At 36.3% G+C, this 19,946-nt stretch overlaps 1 protein-coding gene across 2 annotated transcripts in view; it reads right to left on the bottom strand.

Annotated features, from left to right (window-relative positions):
- Nucleotides 1-849: 849 nt before the first annotated feature.
- LOC139129721 (uncharacterized) overlaps nt 850-19,946 on the bottom strand; it is a 135,877-nt gene continuing 116,780 nt past the window's right edge. The window contains exons 7-8 of one of the 2 annotated variants that reach the window (XR_011551655.1): nt 1,253-2,264; nt 850-1,138 (exon numbers count right to left, since the gene is read on the bottom strand). The gene's annotated coding sequence lies outside the window, so the exon portion shown is untranslated. Of the gene's footprint in view, nt 2,265-19,946 lie in introns of both variants that reach the window. The other variant, XR_011551654.1, reaches the window with a different exon arrangement.

The following is a 19,946-nucleotide window of genomic DNA, read 5'->3' as shown; positions in this document are numbered from 1 at the left end:
AAACAATAAAAAACGAATACACTACCATGAATTCAATAAAAGAAAGAAAATACGTAAATGAATTTAAATTGCATTAAATGTGAACATTATAAATTAACCAGTTCCTGTTCACCATTATCATACTAATGTTTATATTAAACATTGTATCCCCTTCCAGCAACTTGTTCTCGTGGAGTACAGGTTATATGTAGTGCTTCACATGCTGAAGGTCCTGGGTTCGAGTCCCGGCAGTAGCATAAGTTGTTAAACAAATATACTAACTTTATAATTAATGCTTTCTCTCTCTCGCTAATCATCTGTTTCTTCCACATAGGTGTATAGATGGCTGAAGAAGACATAGACATAGATAGAGTTGAGATAGTCGTAGAATTAGAGAGAGCATAGACAGCAATAGTGAAAATTGGGACCCTTCTTTCAATCATTTCCCCCTAGTTTCCAAGCCCCCATTCCTAACTCTTACCCCCAAAATAATTTATCGCCCCTTTAGAACGTAACCTTTGACCTCATTTCCATAAGTACGCACATCTTTGACGTCATCAGTTTGTGGCTATACCAGTTGTAAAATGGTGCCAACTCATCTTCTGATCAAAATCTAGCTGAAATAATCAAAATTGTTCAAATTTCCAATAAAATTCAATCACTGCAGTCTGTTGGTTGCATGTGTTCTGTAAAAATTCGTCTGTAATAGCGTTGATCGCGATTTCGGATTGTTACTAAATATAGCTGCACGCGCGCGACTTTCGGACAAATATGCTGAAATTCGGACAAATTTTGTTGTTGCATGCGCGGCTGCTGTTGCAGCTTGTAGTCTCAGTCATCAATTCATACGAACAAGTGTGACGCTAAATATCCATTCTAACACTCGCAGGTTTTATTTTCGTCGTTTATGCGGAAAATGCGGAGAAATGTTTACTTATGCATATTAATGAGATAGAACAGTGACGTCATTGCGATCAGCGCTCATATTGTAGATTTTCACCAGAAATATACCTGCCAGACTTGACATGTTATATTGCCATGTCTGCTTCTATGTATGTTTCTGTACACTCATGCACACATCTGTGAAAGTCAAAAATTATTCTGACAAATATTTCACAATGGAATTGCAAAAGGCTGCTGTTAGAAAAATCAGAAAATACTCAATTTTCCATAAACATTGTGTGAATTGCAATCTACTTACGCGGTATTCTCTTGCTGTTACCTTTCAACAACAAGATAATACTATGTAAGTATAGACGTCGCTGTACTCTACATCTGATTTTAATCAGATTGGGTGAATTGGTCTGTCCAAGATGCAAAATTAATGTTTGATCCAAAAATATAAAATATGCAAAGTACCTTCAAAAATACACATTTACAGCCTGCAGTTGCAATGAGTTGTGTAAAATTTGTCAGAAAATTTGTAGATTTTCACTAGAGATATCCCTGCAGAGTTGACGTGATGTGGTGTCATGTCTGCTTATATGTACAGTAGTTTAACACAGCCTGACTGTGTTACAACTAATCTGTATGGATTATCCTTACACAGTGCAATGTAACGGGGTTCCTGTAACTGATCTTGACCTTATAGCTGAGAAATTCACCATCACAATTGAAGTGAACCACTCTATGCCCATAGAAATCACAAACATATATGCCATCTTGTTGGTGATCAAAACACAAACCCCAGGGTCCCTCTAAGTGTCCCTTGCCAATGTCTCTTATACTTTGCATCTGGTGATTCAAAACATGAACACAATTCCTGCCAATGCCATAATCTGATACAAAAATACATTTCTTATTCACAATCAGATCCCTGGGATTACTGACTTGTCCTTCTTCAGTTCTTGCAATGTGTTCACCAGATTTATTATATTTTCTCACATATCCATTCCAGTCACCAATGAATATAAAACCATCAGGACTCAAGCAGATACCGGTTGGTGAAATTCCTTCTTTGCGTCCAAAACAGTTTAAAATCTTGCTTTGTCCAGAACTCACCACAACTTGGCCATTCCCTGGGTCACTCATAAAGTATTGGTCATTGTCTTCATCCACTGTGACATTCCGTGGAATAAATGACTTTGGGAATGCATGGAATTGTAAGATGAGATCACAGCAGAGTTGGATTGGATCAATAACCTGAACTGTACCGGTATGATTGTTTAAATCACATATAACCCATTGACCGTTGTTCTTGATGTATATTCCATTGGCCCAATGAAATTGTCCTGGTATTGATCCAGACCCAAACACTTCAAGGACACTCCCCTTGACCGGATAGCCTAGGGAAAAACAAAAACATAAACAAAGGTCAAAGGTCAAAATGCAAACTACAATTTCTATGAAGTCAAACATTTCTAATCTCACAAATTTTGACTGAATGCGAACTTCTTTTGTTTACACAAACACATGGAACATTTAAAGGAACAACTTCCTTACATTGTTATGTAACTCACGTGTTTCCATGGCAACGTATTTGCATTTTATTGGTGTAAATGTGATTTTCAGTCCATGTGCCATAAGGTAAGTTATTGTATTGCTGATTAGCTCATGTTTACAACGAGTGCCCTGGTTGTGAATTGTCTTGTTGTGTTTTGACCTCAATCACAAATACATGTTGATGTAACTTACATGTTTCCATGGCAACATTTTTGCATTTTATTGATAAAAATGTGATTTTGAGTCCATAAGGTAAGTGACTGTATTGCTGATCAGCTCATGTTTTACCAATTTGTTTGCAAGGTTGTAAATTGTTTTGATGTGTTTTTGACCTGAATTGCAAATACATGTTGATGTAACTCACATGTTTCCATGGCAACATATTTGCATTTTATTGATGGAAATGTGATTTTCAGTCCGTAAGGTAAGTCATGTATTGCTGATGATTAATTAGCTCATATTTTTACAGATAGAGTTGCCAGGTTGTTGTATAACAGGTTTTTTGTTGTATTTGACCTCAATCACAGATAAATACAATGTGTTTTTTCATTTGTTTTTTTTTGTTTGTTGTTGTTGTTACTATGAACACCACTATTTTTTTTTTCAACTCTCTCCTAAATTGTGGTTTCGTTATTCTTATTTGTTTCCCCAAATTTTCTTTCTTAATAAATTCCCCTGCCTGCCAATCTGTCTCTCTTAATGCCAATATCAGTATTCAAATACTTGCAGTCACTGATTTGTTTATGCAATAGTTTTATTTTGTTTTGTTTTTTCAACTTTTTGTCAATAATTATCAAGTTTTACATATTTTGCCCTAGTGTGTACATATTTGTCAATTTTGTTTTGCAAAATATGTTTATCTTTTGATCCTAAATTTACTGAATCTGAGCTTCAAATATTTTTTACTTATTTTTTGTTTTTTTTGTCAGCCAATTCAAAATTTAGTTTTGCTACCGATTTTTTTGTTCATGGTAACTGTGTTAAGTGTATAATTGTATTGCTTATGAGCTTATGTTAAATGTAGAGTTGCTGTGTTTTGATGTCAATCACAGATACCGGTACATAGTTTTTGTTCTTTTATTTGTTTATTAGCTTATTTGTTTGTTGTTTTTTAGCTCACATTTGGTTATACCAATGTGAGTTTATTGTATAGGCTGAAGTCGATGGCGTCTGTATGTATTTGTGTATGTATGTATGTATATATGTATGTATGTATGTATGTATGTATGTATGTATGTATGTACAGTATGTCCGTCAACATCAAAAACACACAAACCGCTGCACGTTTCAGCTTGGTATTTATTGTGTGGATGCATCCTGGGCTATAGATGGGATTTTGTTCAAATGAAGTCTGCATTGCCAAAATTATGTAAATGAGCTTACAAAATGTGAAAATGGCTAAGAATAAATAACTCAAGAACCGCTTTTTTGATTGCTTTTAAATTTGTGTGCAAGTACCTTAGGTGAACCTTACACAGTTTTATGAATATTGTGAAGATATCCTTAATTTTGTATTTTTGCTGAATTTTTTTGTGATTTTTAGCTCCCATAGCCATGTGTATATATGGCAATGGAAGCTATATCTCTTAGTAGGTATACCACACGAACATGCTACGGCTTCTGAAAGCGCTCAGTGTGTAAGCATGTGGGAATTTTCGAAGCATTTTTTCTCGTTTAATTTGGCAAATTATCAGCAAATACCTCAATACTTCAAGGTACCCCTTTCTTCTCAATCGTTTCCTGGAGTTTCAAAGTCATACGAACGAAAATGAGCGAAAAATTTCGATGCAAAAATCGTGCATCAGCGAGAGCGGCGGCCATGTTTTCAACTCGCTATTTTTAGCCCACTGAGCCTATGCATACACAGCGTTCTATCGCAGTTGAGCCTGAGGGTAAAGACACTGAAAGTATTCATAGATAGATAGCCCATGATTCGACCTTTATTTTCGTGTTTTTCGTTTGAATTTTGGCCAAATAGTCGCTTTTTTAGCGGGTTTTGAATTTTTCTAAAGCATCTAAAAACATTATAATGACTTTTAATTATCAAACGAAAGAAAAAAATAAGAAATTTAATTAATTATTTACAAAATAAAAATATTTTTGACAAGGTGAAATATGCAGCTCAAAAGCGAACGATCAATGTTTTGGACGAGTGTGAGCGATTTTCGCGGGGATTCCCCAGACCTATCGTTCATAGCTACGGCGCTTGAAAACACGGTCAGTTTCTGTGAAACGGGATGAAATTTTCTCTCAGGCGAGGCGTTTGAAGTCACTCTTGAGAAAAATTACTTATTTATCAGTGGTTGTTTTTACCGTTTCATTAGCCCTAATCACTTAAATGTTACAGTCTTTCACTACAATGGTATGGCCCAAACCCATTGTTATCAATGGAGAGTGTGGACCTGTCTACAGGAATTGGGGTGAACAGGTTAGACAATGACGTTACAAGTTGCAGGTTAGTTATCAAGGTAGCACCAGCATAGAGTCCTGAGCATCTGTCCATGTGTTCGGTTACTGTGACCAACTCTTTTTGGGTTGGAAGCAGTGGCCGACTGGTTTTGTGTGAGGCCTATCAGCTAGGCGATGTTGCCGTGAGTGTGTGGGGGTTCGAATCCCGTTTGGGTATAGTAAAAAATTATATTCTTTAACCTGAGTGGACAGTATTGCTGGTGGATATTTACTTGTCCCCGAGTCTGTCTGATAGCTCAGTAAAAAAGCTTTGTGCTTTTCCGATTACTATATGTGTGCGTACTGTGTCTGTGTGTGTACTGTGTCTGTGTGTCGTCTGCTCCACGCACACCGTGTTGTTCGGTCGCGCACAGAATTGCAACATCTAAGTCGGTTACTGTGACCAACTCTTTTGGGTTGGAAGCAGTGGCCGACTGGTTTTGTGTGAGGCCTATCAGCTAGGCGATGTTGCCGTGAGTGTGTGGGGGTTCGAATCCCGTTTGGGTTATAGTAAAAAATTTATATTCTTTAACCTGAGTGGACAGTATTGCTGGTGGATATTTACTTGTCCCCGAGTCTGTCTGATAGCTCAGTAAAAAAGCTTCGTGCTTTTCCGATTACTATATGTGTGTGTACTGTGTCTGTGTGTGTACTGTGTCTGTGTGTCGTCTGCTCCACGCACACCGTGTTGTTCGGTCGCGCACAGAATTGCAACATCTAAGTCGGTTACTGTGACCAACTCTTTTTGGGTTGGAAGCAGTGGCCGACTGGTTTTGTGTGAGGCCTATCAGCTAGGCGATGTTGCCGTGAGTGTGTGGGGGTTCGAATCCCGTTTGGGTTATAGTAAAAAATTTATATTCTTTAACCTGAGTGGACAGTATTGCTGGTGGATATTTACTTGTCCCTGAGTCTGTCTGATAGCTCAGTAAAAAGCTTCGTGCTTTTCCGATTACTATATGTGTGTGTACTGTGTCTGTGTGTGTACTGTGTCTGTGTGTCGTCTGCTCCACGCACACCGTGTTGTTCGGTCGCGCACAGAATTGCAACATCTAAGTCGGTTACTGTGACCAACTCTTTTTGGGTTGGAAGCAGTGGCCGACTGGTTTTGTGTGAGGCCTATCAGCTAGGCGATGTTGCCGTGAGTGTGTGGGGGTTCGAATCCCGTTTGGGTTATAGTAAAAAATTTATATTCTTTAACCTGAGTGGACAGTATTGCTGGTGGATATTTACTTGTCCCCGAGTCTGTCTGATAGCTCAGTAAAAAAGCTTCGTGCTTTTCCGATTACTATATGTGTGTGTACTGTGTCTGTGTGTGTACTGTGTCTGTGTGTCGTCTGCTCCACGCACACCGTGTTGTTCGGTCGTGCACAGAATTGCAACATCTAAGTCGGTTACTGTGACCAACTCTTTTTGGGTTGGAAGCAGTGGCCGACTGGTTTTGTGTGAGGCCTATCAGCTAGGCGATGTTGCCGTGAGTGTGTGGGGGTTCGAATCCCGTTTGGGTTATAGTAAAAAATTTATATTCTCACAGCAAATTACAGGGAAAAAATTATTTGAGAAGTTTCTCTCCTTTAAATAGAAGTATATTACAATTTAAACCTGTCATGGATAGATTGCTCTCAAATGATCTGAAACACAGTTATTGCCCATTAGCAACAAATCTATAGCAAGATTTATGTAAAGTTCATGAACTTACACAAGGTATTAGACAAAAGATGACCATGACTTTGCTACTTTTCAACATTTATTTCAATCAGATTTCCCCAGCTTAGTGTATAATTTTGTAATCTTAATTACTGTCAACTTAGCTTTATTAACTTATTCATACCCAGGGCTCGAACTTAACTTTTTTACCTACTTGACCTGCGGGCAAGTTTCCAGAAATTTTACTTGCCCGAGGAACAAACTTACTTGCCCGATTTTTTTTGTCTGTTTACATTGTTTGGGCAGAGATCACGAAGACCAAGCAATCTCAAAATGTGGCTGATGGCATCATATCAATGCAGGTTCTGTTTTGTCTGTATTGATAATCGTGTTAATTGTTACGATCCATTAGTGTTGGTCTTCGTGATCTCTGCCCACTCGTCCATCAATATTCTAGTGCAGGATTGGGGTCATACAGTTGAAGGGGTGGCCCATCAATCGATATTCGCATCAGCAAATCTCTTTTCCAGAAGTTTTGAAACTCCCGTTGTCGTTTCCTTTCATATATGTCGCACTTCTGCTTCTTCACTTAACTTTCCACTGAACTCGATGCTGCGACCGCGCTATAGCTTTATCACCGTCGATTTCTGAGTGGCCGGCCGGTTGAACGTGTACTGTATCCCCTGACACAGATCCTGTGACTTTGTCAGGCGTAGATTTCAAAAATTTACATGAAAACAGGGTGGTTTGCTTCGCTGTGACGTACAGTCTGCGTTGTCTCAGTCAGGTCACCGCGTGCAAAGTTGCTGTTGAAATTACTGACCAACACCCTCTTGGAACTACTAGCGACAAGCAAGTGAGAATAGACTTCCCGAGGGAGGAAAGACAACAGCTGAATATCACTCGCTGAATGTTGACGTCCAGCTTGTCGGTTGTGATGACAGTGACTTGACACAGCGAACATTGTTTAACAAAAATTCTTGAGTTTTTAGTCCTTTGGGCCTTTGGCCCAAAGTACTAATGTGATGACGCGGCCTCTGTTGTTGCATACAGTGGGCCGTATGCTGTGGACGCAGTATTCTCAGAAACACTTCAGTAACTTTTTCTGAAATTTGGTCTGGTGGTCACTTTGGCATGTATCTCAAACGGTCTTTTTTTTTTTTTGATTGAATCATTTTAAAGTCACTTTTTCAGCTTTTTTGTGAAAACCACTATTTTCAATTTTCCTCAAAACCACTGATTTGATTATTGTGATATTTGGCATGGGTGTTCGTATAGTTGAAATGCCGTCAGAAATGTTCAAAATTTGGTGATACATGCCTTGTATTATTTTTAAACAATATTTTTATCCATTTTTATTTTATATTTACTTGATTTTGACTCGCTTTCGTTAAAGCTACCGTCTGCGCATGCGCACAACTCTAGGACAAAATCTGAGTTGAAGAATCGAATCGGACGCCATCTTGTTTCTCGGTGTGGGCACATTTTTTACGTTTTGAACGTTTCACTGTGCATTTCAATACATTCTATAGTTATGACGTTGACAGTGATGCACTTTTGCGGCTGTCGTGTATTTTTTGGTACGAAAGGCGCCTTTGATCGACTGAAGAATGATGGTACAGGCAGGCATATCAGTTCTACTGAGGAAGTAATCCACTGGCCCGCATAGGTCAGGGACTCACTTAGGGGAGAACCACTTGATTTGTGGGGGGGGGGTATGGAGGATTTTGAGAAAAAAAATTGTCACCAGGTGAAATAAAAGAAAAAAATAAGCCTGTAATGGCTTGAGAAAAAAAATTCTCATAACAGACAGAAATAAATAAAAAAGGAATTGTCATAATGCAGTTGAAATGAGCAAAATTTTGGAAATTCATTCTCATGTGTTCTTTGCTAGCATGCTGCCATAGGCAGCGCAAATGTTTTTACCACAAGCAATTCTCATGTGTTTTTTTTCCCAGCACTTATGATATAAGCATTCACTACTTTACACCTCAGTGCACTCGATGTTTTCCTTCCCTTTCTGACCCAAGAAATCATATTTCTGGATTTCTGTTGCAATATCTCAATGGTACAGGCAATATCTAGATGGGACTATTTGACTTCTGTACATTGTGAAAATTGAAAACACAAGACAGGAGTCAATAAACTAGTGTAAAAACCAATATATTATTCTCTCAACATAAATATGTTAGAAAGATTACAAGTTGTCAAAGAAAAATTGAGGAACAACAAATATAATGAAATACAATGTGTGAGCCTTGTTTCTCTGACCACAAAAGATAACATCTCCCCTGAGAACTTAAAAGGAATTGACTGTTATAAAGAAAAGCAGGTATAGTACTGATCACTGTTGATTTGCCAAAAAAGTGTTCTATAATTTAAAGTTGTATATATACTAGACTTTCCATTTTGTTTTCATTCGTTGGAATGTAAAATGAATATATAAAACCATCCTGTGATATGTGAAACACTGGCTTAAATTTGAAAAATTGCACTGCTACTCCATTTGATAAAAAAATTGATGCAGGTGTGACAGTTGAAATTAAAAAATGCTGTCTCTCTGACAAAAAAAGTTCCCATACCACTTCCTGCATACCCCCCCCCGAAATCAAATGGGTCTCTCCTTAATATGCGCATGCGCATATAACAAGTTAGCGTTGTTTTGCAAGGACCAGCTCCTGGGAAGTTAGTAATAGCTGGGTGAGAGCCAGAGAATTCGCTCTGTCCTTCTACCTCCATGTCATAACAAACTAGCGTCGTTTTATGTTGATGTACTGTCCTTTCGACACAGCGATAACTTTAAGTTTTCTGTTGCTTATTTTGGGTAATTTCGACAGTTGTGCATTGATTTTGACATCATTGTTGAAGACAGTGTGTGCTTTAGACTGTCGACAGTCCTCGTGCCTTCTTTTGCCCGGATCCGGAGTCACTTGCGGTAGTAATCCAACGTAGGCGATCGAGCGCCGAAGCATCATTGTTGAAGACAGTGTGTGCTTTAGACTGTCGACAGTCCTCGTGCCTTCTTTTGACCGGATCCGGAGTCACTTGCGGTGGTAATCCAACGTAGGCGATCGAGCGCCGAAGGCGCAAGGTCGAGTGCCGAAGGCACGAGCTTGTATAAATACCGAAAGCTACGCGAGACCAAGCAGTACAAGCGACTGGCGAGAGTCTATGTGTGCTTATGTTGACCGATTTACCAGGGCTCCCGCTACCCGATCGCCAATTAGCCAAATGCGAAAGAAAGTTTAAAATGGCTACAAAAATTCCAGTTTGGCGAACATAGTGGCTAATGAATTTTTCCTGCCCAGGTGCCACCTCAACAAAAAACTACAGCTAACAATAAAAAAGTCGTAAGATGTTGAAACAGTTTACCCTCCTTCCTACAAAGTTGCAATGTATTGAATTACTCTCCTTTCTACAAAGTTACAAGTTCCCTGGTACGTGGAGCAGACATTGTTGCTGTTCCGTCTGCAGTACATAGAGGCTTGTTTCGCCTCCTTGAGTCCCGTTCGTCCTATAGTCTATCTAGAAGTTTTACCTACTTTGCTAGAATCAAAATTTGGCCTGCAACTACTCAGTTTGATAGTAAAAACCGTAATTTAAAAGGGAAATTTCACAAACGGAGCAATAATACGAAGGAAGAGGAGAAAAACTGAGGTTTTCTGAAAGGTCAAGTCTAGGTCATCTCAGCATGTGATGTCACGCATGAAGACCCTTTAAGTGTACAATTATGGTTCAAAAGAGCCACCTAGGGTGGTCCAATAGGTAAAAGGTAATTTTGGTGTCTTCCAATTTAAATGGCATTCAGCTTGACTGTCAGTTTTAAATTAAATTTATTAAGAGTCATTGCAAAGGGATATTGTCGACAGTAATTGCAGTAAGCATATCCATTGTCAAATCATCACATTTGTGAATTGCAATTTTGCATGTAAACATTAAAGCAACAATTCATTAAAATTGTTAATTCGGTCTATTTCAAACTGCTATAACTTATACGAGAAATTATGTGATTCTGAATTATTTTAATATTTTTGTAGATACCACCAGTTTAATGATGTAGAAGTCAACATCACCAGACATTTCTTTATCATATCAAAATATCACATGAAAATATATCTGTGTTAAAATGTTATCATAATCATTAAAACAATGTATACTCTCAAACAGTGAGTAATTTAAATGAACATATATCATTGTGTTTTGTTTTACACGAGTAATGTTTTGCCAAACCCTTTGGTCTCAAGAAAAATACTCATGCTTGATCACAACTATGACATACAAGTAACACCGGGGCAAAATTGTATCTACACTGCCAGTGTGCTACTAAATGCTTTCTCCTGCACCATTTTTTTATTCTTGTGGCTAAAACATTTTGGTTATGGAAGACTGCATAAATTTGCCACATGAGAAGCTTGTAGCTTATGACAAGCTATCATACTGTGAACACTAAATGAATGCAGCAGAAATGTTCTGTACCTGTGGTAATATATTTTGCTACAGCACCAGATTTTTAGAATTCAATTGATACCTTATTTTATTTCTGGTGGTAAAAGTTTACCATCTGAAATGAAAAAGTATTTCTATCCTGGAAATGTCATAAAAACACAGATTATTCAATATAAACTGAATAAATATGTCTTTAATGAAAAAAACTATCAGGAACATCATACAAAACATCTCGATTTGTAAAATTAGGAACTCCAGAATGCGAAGAAAGGTGTAATTGCCAAGCTTAATTGAGATCATAAAGTGGCTAAAAGTTGCTCAAAGTGGCTACAAGATTTTTGATTTGGCTAATCAGTTGGCTAATCATTTTGGTGACTTAGGGGGAGCCCTGTTTACGCGCACTTCAGAATCACGGCATAATCCGACATGGTAATTTGGCATGATCATCAGATCATACATGATCCGAGATTGCACTTTAGCAAGGTCACGATAACTAATGTTGTTTGTTTCACTGTGGTTTAATACCTATAGGGCCTATTTCCACTAAAAGACTATTAGAATTTCCTCCTGGCTACTTTGAAATCGTGCACTGGCATGCATGTAGTTGTCAACATCACTATGCTTGAATGTAGTAGACTCTTACTATGAATATATCGACTGTCACTGCATATTGCATATGTGTGCAAGTCACTCCATATCATATCAAAAAATGTAGTATTGCGACGTTTGAGCTGCCACAAGCCAGAATTTACAGTTTATGAGAAAGTTATCTTACATGTAAAACTCAGTTCTACTGTGAACAAAATGCAAGCTATGTTGCTTAACTATGGTGAATAACATAATATTTTGTACCTATCACCGTTTCAGAAAATCAGAAGGAAACAACCACTCAGACAAACTCTGGTCAGGATGATACTGTCCAATTTTAATATGTCTCTCGGCACACACTAGATACTCATGACTGTAAAACAACATTTCCATATAATTGTATATTCAGTTTTTATATTAGTTTGCTTTTCACCATATTCTATGTCCTTCCCTGCACTACATAATTCAAAATTAAATATTGTTTTTGGCCTATACATACTTGAGGGGTAAGCTTATTTAGTCTCATACATAAAAGATGCACTGTTGACCTTCAGAGTCCAAACTTTTTATCATTGTATTGTAGATAGGTGTACACTCCAAATACTAAGTACAAGTGTGGTGAGTGTAAGTCAATGGCCCAAATTTATTTTCTATTTGATGGACAATAAATATATGTGTAATCAATGCCAACAATCCAGTTTAAGTAATTTGGTTTAGATTAGCCATTGTCCATTATATTACAATAGTTTGTGGCTAAATTTTCTCCCCTTCTGTATCATATAAGTTCACCGTTTCCTGTTTTAGATATTGTTGATCCTATTGAGTTCCATCTCTTATTCTTGATTCACTTTCACATTAACTTTCATTTATGTCCAAACAATTTGACTTTTCGCCAGATTTCACATTTATGGCAAATAATAAACAGTAAGGAGGCACAAGGACGTCGGTGCCCCCGGGCCCCATGTTTATTCCCAGAACATGTAAATTTTATCTCAAAGTCTATCACTTGCCCGACCGGCAAGTGTAATTTTATTTTTACCAGACCGATGTCAGGTTTACTTGCCTCGGGCAAGCGGGCAACCTTAAGTTCGAGCCCTGCATACCTCATTATTCTTACACTACTGTTATACTTATAACCACAAAATTTCAAGAGATGCATATATGATTGTCACTTAACAAACAATTTACAAATATGTCTTCTGCTTTTTCTCCATATACATATACATGTCTCTTTTCTCATAAAAATGAGCTTAAAATCGCAATGTGAAAAATAGTCTTTCAGCTATATGTTGCTCATTGACTTCGTGGTCTGTCTAATTCACAGTGAGTGTGGTTGTTGATAAATGCCGATAATACTAGGCGGTCATTATGTCCAAGCGCCATTGGCGGTATTTTTTAACATAATGACCATAGGTCATTATCACATCTGGAAGTTGTGATATAGGGTTAGCTTCAACCGGTGGTGGACAGTGTCCATTTTCCGTAAACGACAAAAAGTCAAAAACCGCTGAACAGACTGCATTGATATTTGGTAGAGATATTCAGACTAATTCCAAGGTTCCGATTCGGAAAAATGGAGCCAAACGGAGCAGCGGTTAGATAGTTTTGGGAAATTTCTAACCCCCTTTAACTAATTGATTTAGGGGTCTTTCATATATGTAGTTTTGGAATGTACACCAATCCTGCATTGTGGACTATTTAATGAGTTGTGGAACAGAAATGAGGTTTTGATGAATGTTACAAATATGCAGGATGGCTGATTCAAAGTATCAGAGATTTTCATGCGCTTTTGGTAATAAAATTGATAAAAAAACAACATATTTAATGTTGTAGATTTCTCACATTTGTTATGACCCTTAACATTACAGACTTGATGACATAACCAACTGCTGGACCTGTTTACTGGCACATTGATTTAAAGACAAAGATCATTTTATTTTGTAATAAGGACGTGTGATTTCGTAAAACATAGTCTATTAGCCTGGAAATGTGATTTTTGCGAATATTGCTTACCCCACTGACAAACAGTGTGGTTTGAAAATGGCTGGAATTCGCTACTTCGGGACTTTGTTTTCTGTGTGCATTTACTGACAAATTCCAAACCCGCAGCACCTACCATTCAGTATTTCATGTACAGGTGTACCCAGAGATAGAGTAGTTTCACAATGTGCCAGTTGTGATCAAGTGCCATTGGCGCTATTTTTTTAATTACACTTCATACACTGCATATAGATTAAGAATGCTTTGTAAGTTTCACCAATTACTTTGCATCAGAATGACTGTAAATCTGCCGAAATTTGTATTTTTCAGTCATTTTATAAATTTTCCGCGATGCAGAATTGGACAAACTGCCATATTTGGATATGTTTACATCAAAAAGTAAATTTCCTTTGGTCAAAGATTAAATTATTTTGTAAAAAGAATTTACTTTAAAATACTTTTAGCATCATATTTGTTACAGAGTCATGTATTTCAGGGAAAACAAGCCTATTAAAATCTATGATTTCATCAATTTTAACTTTTTCCAATACTATGACCTTCGGCCGCGAGGTTTTACATACAGAAAATTCTTCATAACTTTTGAATGATTGAACCGATTCAGGGCTCCCGCTAAGTCACCAAAATGATTAGCCAACTCATTAGCCAAATCAAAAATCTTTTAGCCATTTTGAGTAACTTTTAGCCAGTTTATGATCTCAAGTGTGGCAACAGCTTTCTCGTCATTCAGGAGTCCCTAATTTTACAAATCAAGATGTTTTGTATGATGTTCATGATGGTTTTTACATTAACGAAATATGTGTTTAGTTTTTGCATTTATAATCTGTGTTTTTATGACATTTCAGGGACAGAAATCCTTTCTCATTTTTGGTGGTAAACTTTAAACACCAGAAATAAAATTAGGTAGCAATTGAATTCTAAAAATCTGGTAGCAATGTTAAGTGTATATTACAAGAGGTGCAGATTGAATATTTCTGCCACATTCAGTTAGTATTCACAGTATGATAGCTTGTCATAAGTTACAGGCTTCTCTTGTGGCAAATTTATGCAGTCTTCCATAACCTAAATGTTTGAGCCACACAAGTAAAACAATTTTCCATGCAGAAGACAGCATTTATGGTATAGCACAATGGCGGTGTAGATACGATTATTGTGGTATTTAAGGGCACGGTTTTACTTGTATATCATAGTATTTCCTTTTTAAAACCACTGGACAGACAGCTTTCATATCTGGTACACAGACGTACAGAGATGACAATAGTTAGATATGTGGAAATTGTCCTGAAATATGAAAAATTGTATTTTTAAGACAATATTGTCATTTTTGGTCAAGAAAACTTTATCTCAAAATTACTGTTTGATAGCTTTGTAATTTGGTATAAAGTCCTTGTTTGATAGCTTTGTAATTTGGTATAAAGTCCTGAAAGATGTTATTAGATAAATTTTCTGCTCGAAGTGTTGGAAACCCCCAAATTTTATATTTTAGGTAATTTTCTCAGTTTGTTCTACATTTTATTGTTAGGTGTGACCTTAAATGACCTACACCAACCCAAGATATGTTGTGAGACCGTTTCGAAGGCTGTGAATATAATTTTGTCATATTTGGTATCAATTTGTAGGAAAATTTGATCCATAAAACAAAGCTGCGGTGAATTTTTTCATTGCGGACCAATTTTTGCAATTTTTCTATGTAAGACATACAAGAACTGATGAGAAATTTGGATCCAGGATAATTCCAGATGTTGTAATCACTGCCCACAGTGGATGGCATTTCACTAACTGTAACTAACTTAAGCACTGTTTACATTAGAATGATAACACTCATGGCATTAATTAAAAACTCTCCAAGGTTGTGAATACATTTCCTGTCATTTGGTCTTATGTAATACCAAGGGGTGGAACATTTGATATTCAGGAGGGGGTAGGGTCTAGAAGATTGATGATGTAGCATTACCTTTTACGCTCCCATATATGCATATGTATATATGCAAATGGGAGGTATTCGTATAAGGTGGAAAAATGGCGTCTGTGTGTATGTATGTAAGTATGTATGTATGTCTGTTAGTCCGTCCGAATCAAAAACTCCTAAACCGTAGCACCTACTGTCCTAGTATTTGGTGTACAGGTGCACCTAGGGGTGGAGATGTGAATTTGTTCAAATGAACATGTCAGTGCCAAAAATATGCAAATGAGGGGGAAAAAAGGAAAAATCCTACAAATGGCTAAAACTCAGTAAGCATTGGTCAGATTTGGTTGAAACTTGGTATGCAGATTTCTTTAGGTATTCTAAATTATGTGTGCAAAAATTGGGATGAAATTTGCATGTTTGTATTTTTAGGGTATTTTTTCCGTTTTTAGTCAAAAAATCTTGTTTCTGAAATCGCTAGTCTGAATGCTATGAAACTTAATATTCATGTTCCTCAGAATGACTTCAGTCATGCTTACAAGTACAATTGTATTGATATTGTCATATTTGTAATTTTGGGGCAATTTTCCCAATTTTTGATAAAATTTTTTTTAATCCAAAAACTGCTGATTTGATAGCTTTGATACATGTATTTGGTATACAGGTATCTAAGATTAATCTCAATATAATGTATTGAAGGTATGTTGAAACTGGCAATATTTTTTAATTTTTGGGCAATTTTTGCCTTTTTTGGTCAAAAAACTTTTCTCCAAAAACTTCTGATCTGGTAGCTTTGATATCTAGTGTACAGGTTCCTAGGGTTTATGTTGATTAGATATATTTAAATTAGGATGAAATCTGCAATTTTGTATTTTGGGGGCAATTTTTCTCATTTTTGGTCAAAAATTTGTTTCTCAAAATTTACCAGTCTGATTGCTTTGATATTTAGTAAACCGGTCCTTAGGGTTTTTGTTCATAAGATATATTGAAATTAAGTTGAAATCCGGAATTTTGAATTTTTGGGGCAACTTTGTGAAACTTTCAGTTTTACTGGGATATCTTTCATTTTGTATTTTTAAGATTTTTTTTGGTAATTTTATACCTACTGGAACTAAGAGTATATAATGTGGTGATTTAGTAAGCATTTGATATGGTAAACTGTATTTGGTGTTGAAATGCGGCAAAAAAATCCTGGCAGATTTTGAAAAAATTCCTAACAAATGCCAATAAAAAAATTCAGCCAGAGAAGGTTTGACAAAAGAAAAGGTGAGAGAGTGGGGAAAAAAGAATGTACAATGGATCAGATAAAAAAGATGATGTACAGGTCTCATCGATCTTCCAGACACCATCCCTTATCAAATGGTCCACCCCGATGTATTTTTGTGCGCAATTAACCATGCAGTGTATTTTAGTTTAAGATGTCAAGTTAAGTAAGGATTTGAAAAGAATAGTCAAGTTCACCACAGTTTAACTTTATCTCTTGTGTCATCATCCTTAATAATTGGTTAAGTGTGTAAGTTGTTCCAGATGTGGATGTACCAGCTGTTCTGGAAGAAAACAATGTTTACTTTTTCCTGTAGGGTTTCTGAGTTGATGATTGTATGTTGAAATTTCTCCATGTATCTGGTGTATGGGAAAACTGTAAACATTGGTTGCATGTCATGCATTTCAGTCTATGTCAAATATTGTAAATAAAAAATCAAGTGTGCTTGTAAAAGATAACATATTTGTCAATACATAAACTGCCTTGCAGATTGATTGTCTTAAATATTATCACAGAAGTAGAAAAGGAAAAGAAACTAATCAAATTGCTGTAACATATTCACCTTCAGTGCCTGTATAGGCCTATACTTAACTATTTTATCATTACATTCAGCTGTTTGTTATATCTTTATCACTCTCCATGGGCCAAGGCACACTTGGGGTCAATTTCATCACTCTGTGCCAGTCTGTGTATGTCAGTCTGTCTGTATATGTATGTCCATGTTTCATACAATTGTTGACTTGTTTTGATAACTATATGGGAGCGAACAGTGATGTTGTCACTATTTTTTACCAGATCCCTTGTGCATTTTTTGCCCACTCCCACCTTTTCTTTTTATCAAGCCTTCTCTGTTTTTTGTTGTTGACATTTGCTTATGTATTTAGGATCTGCTTCTCCATTGCTATAGAAGTTGATATGCATGTTCCTAAAGATGACCTCCAGTACTTAAAGTTGGATACCTTATTTGCTTTTGTCATTCATGTTTTTCCTGGTTTCAATATTTCTTGAATGGACCAATTCAAACGGAATGTGAGCACATAGTGTCCTTGACGGTATTTTTTTTTATCTTAGCAAATTTTTAAAAATTTTTCCTCCCAAAGTTTATTTGTGATGTTCAATTTTTCTTTTTCCCAAATTCTCTCATCCAAATTTGCCTGACCTGCTAATCGGTGTCTTTGTAAGTCTGTTTCATATTTTAAATATGCCTGGATTTACAAATTTACTTATGTCATAGTTGTAGTTTGTGTTTGTTTTTTTCAAGTGTCTGTCAAATTATATCAAGCTTTTGGTATTCAAACCTAGTTTGCACGTATTTGTCAATAGTTTTTCAAATTTTATTTTGTTTACCATTTTCTGTTTCCTTTTGTCAATACTCTGTGACCCTAATTTACAGAAATAATCTGCACTTCAAATTTATAGTTGTTTATGTTGTTTTTTTGTCGGCCTTATTGAATTGTTTTTTTCGTGGCCATATCTGAGTTTTAGTTTTGTTTTCTATCTTCTAAGGTGTCGTGTGTTTACAATATTGTGTAGCTGTCACTTGTATTTTTGTTGTTTTGATGTAATCTCAGGTACTTTTAATTTTCCTAATTGTTTTTTTGTGTGTTGGCTACTCTTAAACCTACAAAAACTTTTTAATTTTTCACCAAAAATTTATTCCTGTTTTTCTGCTTCCTTTGTGTTTCTACAAAGTCTCTCACCCATATTTTTCTGTCCTTCTGATCCTTCTTTGGCCTATTCTCTGTTTTGAAATAAAAACTATCGCTAATTTGTTATGATTTGTTGAAAGGTTTTGTCAAAATTGATAAACTTACCTAATATTCCTGCAGCAGTGTGTACAAATTTGTAAAACATTTTTGCAAAATATATTTTGTTTAGCATTTTGAATTTTTGTCATTAAATCTGTGATCTTAATTTGCTTTGCTTCAAATGTTTAATCCGTTGTTTAGTTTGTTGTGTTGGCCATACTGAAAAATATCTTTGTTTAAAAACTTTGGTGACTGCTAGAGTATATTCACAATATCTGTGTTCACTTTATACATGTACATGTACTTCTTCCATTCCAAGATTAACGTTTTCTTGTTGTCTTACTGTTAAATGTTTTTCACAGTGTCAGCTATCATTTATCTTTTCCTCTGTACATACCGCCACCGGTAAATATTTTTTTCTAAATTATCACCTCACACCTGATTTTGATCCAATATATTTATTTGCCTGCTTGTGATAAAAACTTAGGTTAGTGTTCCATTTCAAGACATCGTTTCAGAGATCGTTTTTTGTTTTTTGTGACCCCTCGGATGTTTGTGATATCCTGTTATACAATTCTATAATATTTGTTGATTGTTAAGGCCATATGCAATGATATTTATTAAAATATTTTCAATGTCTGTTGCAATACCTTAAATCCCTAATGGATCAGTTTTGTTATACTTCCTTTTATGTTGGCAACATTGATTCTTCAATATTATTTATTTTTAATTTGTGTAGGCCTCACTCAAATTTTATTTGTTTGAATTTGAACATTTCCTTTTTTTAAGTGTACAAAATGTTCCCAGATTGTCTACAAAATATTAAAATATTACTTGGCCAATGTTGTTGTATTTTTGCTGTTTTCCATTGACCACTTGAAGACTTCACTTCAAATTTAAACAGTCTGTAGATGTGTATGATATAGGAGGTTCCACTGGTTGTGCAGCTTGTATCTAGAGATTGTGGAATTGATTGACTGTTATATCAAAACATGTGTGAACATTTTCTTATAATCTGTCCCCATTGAGGTTGGCCTCTCTGTGTGACACAGCATCTTTCCAACACTAATACTGTGTGCATTGTATTTCTAGCACTGTAGCATGATGTTTTTATAAGATGCTTTTATCAAATTGAACTGACTCATATCAGCGGCTGCTTGAGGTGCATTCATGGCAAGTCATGTCTGATGTTTTCTCAGTTTTCTTGAAATTGTCCTTCTTGGGAATGTCTGATCGCCTACCGAATGTAAATATCGTCCTGTCTGGCCGCCTGACTCTTCGTATGTGGTACAGAAAAAACTTCTTCTCATTGTCAAACACTAACCATGGAAATTCAACAAACCATTGCTATGCAGGTTTCTCGTTTTTTCATAACTTGTTTTACCCTGCAACTCAAGCTGCAGTCATGGTTCAATTTTCTTGTCCACTGACTTGGAAGTTGTGCTGTGCTCGGACATGCCAGGCATAGCAGTGCTGCACGTTG

Source organism: Ptychodera flava, chromosome 3, assembly GCF_041260155.1.
Source record: "Ptychodera flava strain L36383 chromosome 3, AS_Pfla_20210202, whole genome shotgun sequence".
NCBI classification, from domain to species: Eukaryota; Metazoa; Hemichordata; class Enteropneusta; family Ptychoderidae; genus Ptychodera; species Ptychodera flava.
This window is presented reverse-complemented; position numbering and strand designations above follow the sequence as displayed.